We start from the raw sequence: 10,741 nt of genomic DNA, 5'->3' as shown, positions 1-10,741 counted from the left end.
CCTCGGCCTCCCCTCCCTCTCCAGGCTCCGGGCCGCCGGTCCCCTCCGCGCCCGCCGGGCCATCACGTGGCCGCGCCCCGCCCCCGTCACGTGGCCGCGCCCCGCCCCGCCCCCGCGCCGGCGCGCTCCGACGTGCCTTGGAACTCTGTCTCCCCGGGAGGGCAGCCTGCGGGGACGCGCCGGCCGCGGCCGCCGCCGAGTGAGCGCCCTTCGGGCTCGCCTGGGCGCCCCGCCGCCGCCGCCGCCGCCGCCGCTGCCGCCGAGCCGGGCCAGGAGGGAGCCGCCCCCCGCGAGGCCGCCGGGCCCTCGGTGAGGGGGGGAGCGGGCCGCGGGCGGAGGGCAGGTCGGGGCGGCGCTGCACAAAGGCGCCCGGGGCCGGGGCTGCGGGGCCGGGAGAGGCGTGTGCGGGCGCGCGGCGGCGCCGGGGTGCGAGAGGTGCGGCCGTGGGTGCGGCCGGCGGGGTCGGGGCGCGGGGCGGGCGCGGGGCCGGGGGCCGCTGCCGGCCGGTCGGCCGACGGGGGCGATGGGGTTTAAATGGCTGGAAGTTGCGGCTCCTCTGCCCCCCGGGTATCCTGACTTCCTGTGAGAGGGCAGTGCCCGCCGCCCCGCCCCGCCCCCAGGAAGGAGGGTGTTGGGTTGTGTGTGTGTGCGTGTGCGTGTGCGTGTGTAAAAGGCCGGCGGTGCCGCCCTCCTTCTGGCCTCCCGCCGCCGCCGTGCCCGCTCCGCCAGCGCTGCCGGGGCTGCAACCTCCCTCCCCCGGGAGCCGACCGGGGCCTCCCCTCGAGGGCTGTTGACCTCAGCACTGGGCACGCGGGGCCCTGCAGCCCTCAGAGGTGCCCCGCCCCTGCTCGGTGGGCTCTTGCTCCTTTCCAGCCCCTTCTGCGAGGAATCTCCTCCGGGTCCTTGAGTTTAAAGAATGCTGTGCGCTGTCGGGGGTGGTGGGTTGTCTTCTAAGCATGACTGTCTTTGACGTGTTGCGGCTGAAGGTACCGCAGACCCTTTGAGACGAAAAGGCCCCAGGGTCATCAGCCCTGAGAAGGGCACGGCCTCTTGGCGTTCTCGAGGCGTGTGATGTTTTCCTTCTGACTGCAGCCGCAGTTTTCAATGCACTTGCGAAGGCGAAAACAAAAATGTTCAGAGCGTGGCTTTATGAAAGTTCTGATGTCTTTCCAAGTAGAGTGTGTGTTGTCGGTAGAGCCTGTTAACACTCGTGTTGCCTTATGGTTAATCGTGACGCGAGGAGGTAGACTATTGAGCAGTTACTCACATGCTCCTAAGGGGAGGTGAAGTAGACAGGAACAAGCTTTGAATGAGGAGTCGCACGGGTGCAGATTCTGCCGCCCGAGTCTGAAGGCGAGATCTTGAAAGACTCTTGAATGTTACAGTGAAAGGTGGTTAAAACAAATGTCCAGCTCCTAGCCACGCCTCTTTCCCACTTAAACGCTGGGAAACGGAGGCCTGGAGGTGTATGTTGGTCCATATCCAGTGTTCTTTCCTGATCCGCAGGAGGGTGCGTTACAGGATGGGGCCTCTTTGTCTATCTTTTGGTCCCAGGAGACAGTCTGGCTGCTGGCTCCAGTATTTTCTCTCTGTTTTAAAAATGCCTTGGAAATGTTTCACAGCAGGGATTTGGGAGCCCAGAGTAGTGAGCCGGGCTCTGAAGACTTGACCCTGAGTGGGGCACCCCGAAGAGCCAGAGAAGCTGGGCATGTACGTGTGACCCGTGGTTGCAGGTAGTAGCTCTGGGGGTGGGGGGCTCTCTCTCTGGGGAAAAATGAGTTAAATACAGTCTAAGGTACCAGATTACGTGTGCATGCCCCAGTACTGGCTGATAGGTTTCTATTTATACTTGATTAACGACAGACGTTGGAGAAGATTGCTAACTCATTGATTCTTTTTTTAAAATTAATTAATTAATTAATTAATTTTTGTCTGCGTTGGGTCTTCATTGCTGCGCGCGGGCTTTCTTTAGTTGCGGCGAGCGGGGGCTACTCTTCGTTGCGGTGCGCGGGCTCCTCATTGCGGTGGCTTCTCTTGTTGCGGAGCACGGGCTCTAGGCGCGCGGGCTTCAGTAGTTGTGGCTCGCGGGCTCTAGAGTGCAGGCTCAGTAGTTGTGGCGCACGGGCTTCAGTAGTTGTGGCTCGCAGGCCCAGTAGTTGTGGCTCGTGGGCTCAGTAGTTTTGGCGCACGGGCTTAGTTGCTCCGCAGCATGTGGGATCTTCCCGGACCAGGGCTTGAACCCGTGTCCCCTGCATTGGCAGGCGGATTCTTAACCCCTGCACCACCAGGGAAGTCCCTCATTGATTCTTAATATGATGCCCTCTATAGAATAGTTGTCCATATATAGTCAATATTTTATATACCTTTAGATTTTTCAAATTACTGCACTAGTTGTGAGGCACAAGTGAAAATATGTGTATACTGCAGAAAAACAGCGTATTATTTGTAGTCAGTCATTTGGCTTTTCTTTCATTAATTAGAAAATATCTGCTGAGTGGTTTTTTTTAATAGGTTGACAGAAAATGGGTTTTACGAATGTAAGTTCTTTAAGTAATGCAATTGACATTTCTGAGCACAAAAGGGTAATAAACAGTTTAAATTAATTCAAACAGTGAATGTGGTGATGTGTAAAATTACTAAGTGGTAGTACTGATTTTTGCTTATCTGAGAAAATTGGTACTAGGAAAAAGCAGCTAAAGGCAAATCTGCCTAAAATGGGCATTAGAGTTTTATAATAGTGGGAGAGAAAAGTGAAATTAAACGTTTATTTTATCTTATATTTAACAATTTTAGTCGTAATTGCAAATACGCACTGCTTTGTAGAATGAATCAGATGTGAAAAGGCAGGATGGTACCACATAGCATCATTGTGCTTCAAATCATGCTTTTCAAATCATTCTCTTTTGAGGAACCCATTGGGCCACTATCTTTGTGTTTTCTTTTCTTCAATTGTTAACTGTTCTAATTGTGCCACATCCTCATCTGTGGATGGCTTTGCAGTGATTCAGCCATTTTCTTATCATATTGACTTAATATTTTGCAGTTTCAGTTTGCAGTTGAGCAGCTTTTCATTTGAACTGAACTGCCAGACACTGATGTCTCTAAGCACCCTTCCCCTGTTGATAATCTAGTCCTCCTCAGATTTCTGTGGGCATGGGAATTACCTGAACTTCTAACAAGCCCCAGACGATACCGATGCTGCCCGGGCTTCAGACTACTGCTGTCCAATAGAAATGTAATGCCAGTCACCTGTGTAATTCTCAAGTTTTTAGTACTCACATGATAGGTAAAGTGAAAAAGAAACCACGAAATAAATTTTATTATCATTTTTGTCTACATGACAACTTCAAAATCCCATATGTATTTGACACTTCCAGCACGTCTCAGTTTAGATTAGCCATACTTCACATGCTCAGTAACCACATTTGCCTGCTGTGTTGAACAGCATGGTTCTGGAGTCTAGAATCCAGATCAGTGCTGTTCTAAGTGTGTGTTCAGATTGGCCCTATCAGCAACCCTTGGGAACTTGTTAGAAATGTACATTTTAGGGCTCCCCCTCAAACCTACTCTCATTAGAATATCTGGAGTTGCAGTAACTTGCAGCATATGACTACAAAATGTATATGTGATGTTTTGGATGGGATCCCAGAACAGAAAAAGTTCACTGGGGAAAAACTAAGGAATATGGACATTATTAGGTATCAGTATTTGTTCATTGAATATGACGAATGTACCATACTAATGTAAGATGTTTGTAGTAGGGGAAACGGTGTACAGGGTATATGGGAACTTTACTATCTTTGCAGTAATTCTGTAAATCTAAAGCTCATCTAAAAGAATGTTTTTTTTTTAAAGAAGCTCTCCAGGTGATGCCATCTTTCACTAAAAGTGAGAAGCAGTGATCTAGATCGCTAATATGACCTGCACTACTGCAGCTTGGGTGGGCAGGATGGAGGCTACTGTTAGGTCTCGTAGGGTAATAATGGTATTTTTTTGTGGGGGGGGGGGCACGCCTCATGGCTTCGGGGATCCTAGTTCCCTGATGAGGGATCGAACCCAGGCCCCCTGCAGTGGAAGCACAGAGTCCTAACCACCGGACCTCCAGGGAAGTCCCAATAATAGTATTTTTGTAATAAGAGCTAAAACTTATAAAACACTTAGCATGTGCTAGGGATTACACCAAGTACTTTACACATATTTACTCATTTAACTCTCCCAGTATGTGATATGTACCATTAGTTAGTTCCTTTTCACAAATGGAAGAAATACTGAGGCTCCGAGAGGTTAGGTGACTTGTCTTTGGTAGCAAGAGGCAGAAACAGGGACGTGTCAGGAGGGACTAATTTAAAAGCAATCAGTTCATTTGGGAGTGTTTTCCTTCTCTACAAGTTTTGCTTCTTTGAGTAAGCATTGATTAATGTGGATGTTCTGTATCATGCCTTGTAGTTTACAGAGTACTTTTTTCTCTTACCATTTTCACAAGGATCTTTTGAGGTTTGTGTTGTTTCTTTTGTTTTACAGATAGTTCAGGTGCTGAGGGCCTGAGAGCTAATACATGGCAAATCCTGATTTAAATTTCAGTCCTCCGACCCTGAGTTCTCTGTTCCTTTACCACAGGAGAATTCAGAATACATTTACAAGTTAGAGTGATATCTTTAAAGTTAGTTGAAAATTACCTGTATTTTGCTGTATGTTGCTGGTTTGTTTTAAAAAAAATCAGTTTTGAGTTAAAATATCCATACAGTAAAATAAAACACTCAACAATAAAATGGGGTGAACTGCAGATACATACAAAGACATGAATGAATCTCAGAAGCATTGTTCTAGGTGAAACAAGCCAGACATGAAAGGCTACATACTATATGTATATATGCTTTTGTCTCCATTTGGCTTCCTTGAGTAAACTGTGATTAATGTGATGCTTTTTATCACGGTTTATAATTTACTAAGTACTTTTTCATGTTTTCTCTACCCATTTTCTCAGGGATCTTCTGAAAGTTTGTATTGTTTCCTATTTTACAGATTAGTGTATCACAGTTAGTTTCGGCATTCACCAGTTGATAGGCCTCTGGGTCATTTCCAATTTCTGGCTGTTATGAATAAAGCTGTTATGGATGTTCATGTAAGGCCTTTTCAAGGATTTATGGTTTCATTTTTCTTGGGTAAATACCTAGAAGAGGAATTGCGAGATCGTATGTTAAACTTTATAAGAAACTGCCCAAATGCTTTCCAAAGTAGCTGTACCACTCTGCATTACCACCAGCAGTGAATGAGAATTCCAGTTGCTTGTATCCTTACCCTACAGAATATCCTTTATATGTATGTAAAGCCATTCTAAATATATATAAAGTTGCTCTGCGGCCTGTGGGATCTTCCCCGACCAGGGCTCAAACTCGTGTCCCCTGCATAAAGCCATTGCATTTTAAGGGTTTTGTCTTAACAGCTTTATTGAGGTATAATGGCTGTAAAATAAACTGGACATATTTTAAGTGTGTAGTTTGATGAGTTTGGACATACGAATAGCTATGCCTCTAAAATCATCACCATTATCAGGATAACAAACATATCCATCACCCACCTCCCAATTTCCTTGAGCCCAAAGGTAATTTGTTGCCCTTGTTCCCTGGTAACTATTGATCTGCTTTCTGTCACTATGTATTACTTTGCATCTTCTAGAATTTTATGTAGATGGAATCATACAGTATGCACTCTTTCTTGTCTGGATTTTTTTCACTCAGCAAAATTTTTTTTTTTTAAACATCTTTATTGGAGTATAATTGCTTTACAGTGGTGTGCTAGTTTATAACAAAGTGAATCAGCTATGCATATACATATATCCCCATATCTCCTCCCTCTTGGGTCTCCCTCCCACCCTCCCTATCCCACCCCTCTAGGTGGTCACAAAGCACCGAGCTGATCTCCCTGTGCTATGCGGCTGCTTCCCACTAGCTATCTGTTTTACATTTGGTAGTGTATATATGTCCATGCCACTCTCTCACTTCGTCTCAGCTTACCCTTCCCGCTCCCCATGTCAAGTCCATCTTCTACATCTGCGTCTCTATTCCTGTCCTGCCCCTAGGTTCTTCATAACCATTTTTTTTCTTTTTTTTAGATTCTATATATATGTATTAGCATAAGGTATTTGTTTTTCTTTTTCTGACTTACTTCCACTCAGCAAAATTATTTTGAGATTCATCCAGTTTGTTGTGTGTATCAGTAGTTTGTTCCTTTTATTGCTGAGTGATATCCTATTGTGTGGATATTACACAATTAGTTTATCCGGTCGCCTGTTGGTGGACATTGGGTTGTTTCCAATTAGGGACTATTACAGATAAAGCCACTGTGAACATTCACATACAGGTCTTTGTGTGGACATGTGTTTTCATTTTCTTTGGTGACTACCTAGGAGTAGAATTCCTGGGTCACATGGTAGATGTATATTTCAAGCTTTTAGTTTGCATTTCCCTAACGACTAAAGATGTTGAGCATCTTTTCATGGGCTTATTTACCGTCTATAGATCTTCCTTGGATATGAACACTTGTCTGTTCCTATCTTTTGCCCTTTTTTAATTGGGTCATCTGTCTTATTAATGGCTTGTACAGTTATTATATATTCTAGGTATGAGTTCTTTGTTGGAGATAAGTTTGTGTCTTAGACATTTGTGTCTATTTTCATGAGGGATATTGGTCTGTAGTTTTTCTTTTTTATAACGTTTTTGTCTGGTTTTGGCATGAGGATAATGCTGACTTCATAGAATGAGTTGGGATGTTTTTCCTCCGTTTCAGTTTTCTTTAAGAGTTTTGTGTAGAATTGGTATTATCTTCCTTACATTTTGTAAAATTCACCAGTGGAGCCATCTTGGCCAGGAGTTTTCTTTGTGGGAAGATTTTTAAAGATGGATTCAATTTATTTAATAAATATAGGACTATTTAGGTTATCTGTTTCTTCTTAAGCAAGCTTTGGTAATTTGCCAAAGGAATTTATCTGGTTCACTAAGTTGTTGAAGTTATCAGCATAAAGCTGCTCATAATATTCTCTTATCTTCCTTTCAGTGTCTTTAGGATATGTAGTTATATCTCCTGTCTCATTCCTGATACTGGTAATTTGTGTTTCTTCTCTTTAGTTCTCGATCAGTTTGGCGAGAGGATTGTCAGTGTTACTGATCCTTTTGAAGAACTACTTTCTGGTTTCATTGATTCCCTCTAACATTTTTCTGTCTTTTACAGCTTTCTGCTCTGACCTTTATCATGTCCTTTCTTCTGCTTGCTTTGGGTTTAATTTGCTCTTTATCTAGTTTCTTAGAGTGCAAGTTTACATCACTGATTTGAGACCTTTTTCTTTTCTAATTGTGGGCATTTAGTATATAAATTTTCTCTACGCACTACTATAGCTGCATCCCACAAATTTTGAGCTGTCACCTTTTCGTTTTCGTCAGGTTCAAATTTCCTGTTTGATTTCTTCTTTGACCTCTGAGGTATTTAGAAGTATGTTGTTTAAATTCCAACAACAAATTTGTGGGTTTTAAGAGATCTTTTTATTAATTTATAATGTAATTCAGTTGTCAGAGAACATTCTTCATATTATTTCAGTCTTTTTAGATTTATTGAGATTTGTTTCATGGCCCAGAATATAATCAACAAAAAATGTATGCTTAGGGACTTCCTTGGTGGTCCAGTGGTTAAGACTCCATGCTCCCAATGCAGGGGGCATGGGTTCGATCCCTGGTCCAGGAATGAAGATCCTACATGCTACACGGCGTGGCCAAAAAAATGAAACAAAAAAAGAGAAAGAGAGAAAATGTATGTTTATAAGAAACTACTGAACTGCCTGCCTGTACCATTTAGCGTTCCCACTAGCACTGAATGTGTGTCCAGTTGTTGGTATCCTGGTCAGCACTTGATATTGTCTTTGTTTTTTAAAAATAACTTTATTATAGTTGGTGGGTAGTGATATCTTATTTTGGTTTTAGTTTGCATTATAGGATATTTAATGGTTTGTAAAATAATTTAAATGGAATAAAAATTAATAATCATGGAATTTTGTGGGTTTTTTTTTTTCCCCCAGTAGAGGACAGAAACCTCTAGGGGATTGGTAGCAGTAGTAGTTCATCATTGTCTGTGTGCTACAGAAGTGCTACTTTTCAGTTTCCTAAAGGTTGAATATTTATTTGCCTTTTAATATTTACTTTGAAAGAGGATCTGTAAAAGCTGTATGAGGATTTTAGTGATTTTTATGGTTTGGGGATAGACAGGTATAAGGTGATTTAAACTGCATTCTCCATTTTACATTTCCACCAGCAGTGCATAAGAATTCCAGTTTCTTCACATTCTCACCAACACTTGTTATTTCTGTTGTTATTTTTACAGTAGCCACCCTAATGGGTATGGAGTGGTGTATCATTGTGTTTTTTTGTTTTGTTTTTATAAATTTATTTATTTTATTTTTGGCTGCTTTGGGTCTTCATTGCTGCGTGTGGGCTTTCTCTAGTTGCGGTGAGCGGGGGCTACTCTTCGTTGCGGTGCGCGGGCTTCTCATTGTGGTGGCTTCTCTTGTGGAGCACGGGCTCTAGGCATGCAGGCTTCAGTAGTTGTGGCACGTGGGCTCAGTAGTTGTGGCTCGCGGGCTCTAGAGCACAGGCTCAGTAGTTGTGGCGCATGGACTTAGTTGCTCCGAGGCATGTGGGAACTTCCTGGACCAGGGCTCGAATCTGTGTCCCCTGCATTGTCAGGCGGATTCTTTTTTTAAAATTTATTTTATTTATTTATTTTTGGCTGTGTTGGGTCTTTGTTGTGGTGCACAGGCTTCTCATTGCAGTGGCTTCTCTTGTTGCAGAGCATGGGCTCTAGGCGCGCGGGCTCAGTAGTTGTGGCATGCAGGCTCTGTAGTTGTGGCACACGGGCTTAGCTGCTCCGCGGCACGTGGGATCTTCCCGGACTAGGGCTCGAACCCGTGTCCCCTGCATTGGCAGGCAGATTCTTAACCCCTGGGCCACCAGGGAAGGCCCTATCATTGTGGTTTTGATTTGCATTTGATTTGCTTATTGGCCATTTGTGTATCTTCCTTGGAAAAACGTCTGTTCAGGTCCTTTGCCTACCTGACTGTCCTTATCACAATTTAATTTGAAGTAGATTGGCATAATTTAAGCATTATAATGAGTACTTTTTTCTTTTTTTAAGTAAGTTGCTGATGTCTGACTAGAACTTGCAGTGACCAGACCATAATGATCACTGTACTTGTAGCTGTATTTGTCTTTGTTTTGTGGACTGTGTCTTTTTTTAAAGCATGGGATTAGGTAAACATTTGAAAGTAGTTGAATGTAAATAGTCATCTCGGAGATTAAGACGGTAGGTAGCGTGTATAGTTTCAGAGGAATATCTGAATGGGTTGGGCTGGTGGTTAATGCTTGGGTAGCCAGTGGAGTTGTGAAGTGAATGGAGTTTTTCTTCTAAAGTGAATTGTTAGAGGATTGGAAATCCTATTAAACTACTTAAAGACCAAGATTATGATTTTCTCCTTAATACATAACAGCTTGTATAATGATGTGGACTGAGACCCTGGGCATGGGGTTGTTACAACAGGCAGGGTGGGCGAGATGCCACAGAGGCAAGAGGAAAATTATGTGAACTGTAAAAATGTTAATTTCTTTCTTGTTTTTTTTTTTTTTTTAGCTGATAATTTTATTTTAGTTATTTATTTTCTTGGCCGGGCCACACGGCTTGCGGGATCTCAGTTCCCCGACCAGGGACTGAACCTGGGCCACGGCAGTGAAAGCTGGCAATCCTAACCACTAGACCACCAGGGAACTCCCTTAGCTGATTATTTTAGAAAGTTCTTAGTGAGAAATTAAAATATGGGACTCAGGTGATGAGGATATAGGAGGAAGAATCCATTGACTAGAGTGCATGTAGCAGGGAGTAAAGAGCTGAAGAATGTAGAGGCTGAATGATGATCATAGAAGGCTGGTTTTAAAGGTTAATGTGGAGCTATTGTTGGTATAGGTAGCTTTTGATGACACAGAATATGAAGGAAAGGGAAGTTTAACCTATTGGTTCAAGAAAAAGTTCTTTTTGTTCCATAGACTTTTTACTGATTATGCGTTTTTTACCTTTAGGCTATCTTCTTGTTATCCTGCATCATCACATTAAAACTCTTAGTGTGTGCAAGTGAATCCAAGGGGTTTAAAAGCCAGTTTAATGGTTTTTGGTCTGAAGGGCTTGATCAGGGCTGTTTTCCTAAAGTACTGAATTTGTGAAATTTTTTCGAATACAGTACACGCCTCACTTTCTGCCCTATGTCGGTTGGGTCAGTAGTTACATTTCCATGTATAAGAAGAGATCATTTTAGAATGATTTTGAAGCTGTAACAACCAGTGATAATGGAGAACTCCTAATACCTCTTAAATAATTGTAATTTGTATTTTGATGAGAAAAGCAGTGTGTAAAAGTAAAGAACAAAAGAAATGTAATTTTTTTTTTTTTTTTTGTGGTATGCGGGCCTCCCTCTGCTGTGGCCTCTCCCGTTGCGGGGCACAGGCTCCGGACGCGCAGGCCCAGCGGCCATGGCTCACGGGCCCAGCCGCTTCGCGGCCTGTGGGGTCCTCCCAGACTGGGGCGCGAACCCGGTTCCCCTGCATCGGCAGGCGGACGCGCAACCACTGCGCCACCAGGGAAGCCCAAGAAATGTAATTTTGTTTAACCTATTTAAAGGTGGGACAACATAATGTAAGATATGTTAGCGAAC

The 10,741-nt window shown here is 43.9% G+C and overlaps 1 protein-coding gene across 13 annotated transcripts in view; it reads left to right on the top strand.

The window, feature by feature from the left end:
• Positions 1–235: 235 nt before the first annotated feature.
• ARHGAP12 (Rho GTPase activating protein 12) overlaps positions 236–10,741 on the top strand; it is a 120,982-nt gene continuing 110,476 nt past the window's right edge. For 7 of the 13 annotated variants that reach the window (XM_028496497.2, XM_028496493.2, XM_028496494.2 and 4 more), the window contains exon 1: positions 238–309. The gene's annotated coding sequence lies outside the window, so the exon portion shown is untranslated. Of the gene's footprint in view, positions 310–10,741 lie in introns of all 13 variants that reach the window. The other 6 variants (XM_055087724.1, XM_055087722.1, XM_055087720.1 and 3 more) reach the window with 3 other exon arrangements.

Source organism: Physeter macrocephalus, chromosome 11 (genome assembly GCF_002837175.3).
Source record: "Physeter macrocephalus isolate SW-GA chromosome 11, ASM283717v5, whole genome shotgun sequence".
Classification (NCBI taxonomy): Eukaryota; Metazoa; Chordata; class Mammalia; order Artiodactyla; family Physeteridae; genus Physeter; species Physeter macrocephalus.
The sequence above is the reverse complement of the archived record's forward strand: the minus strand, read 5'-3'. Positions and strand labels throughout refer to the sequence as shown.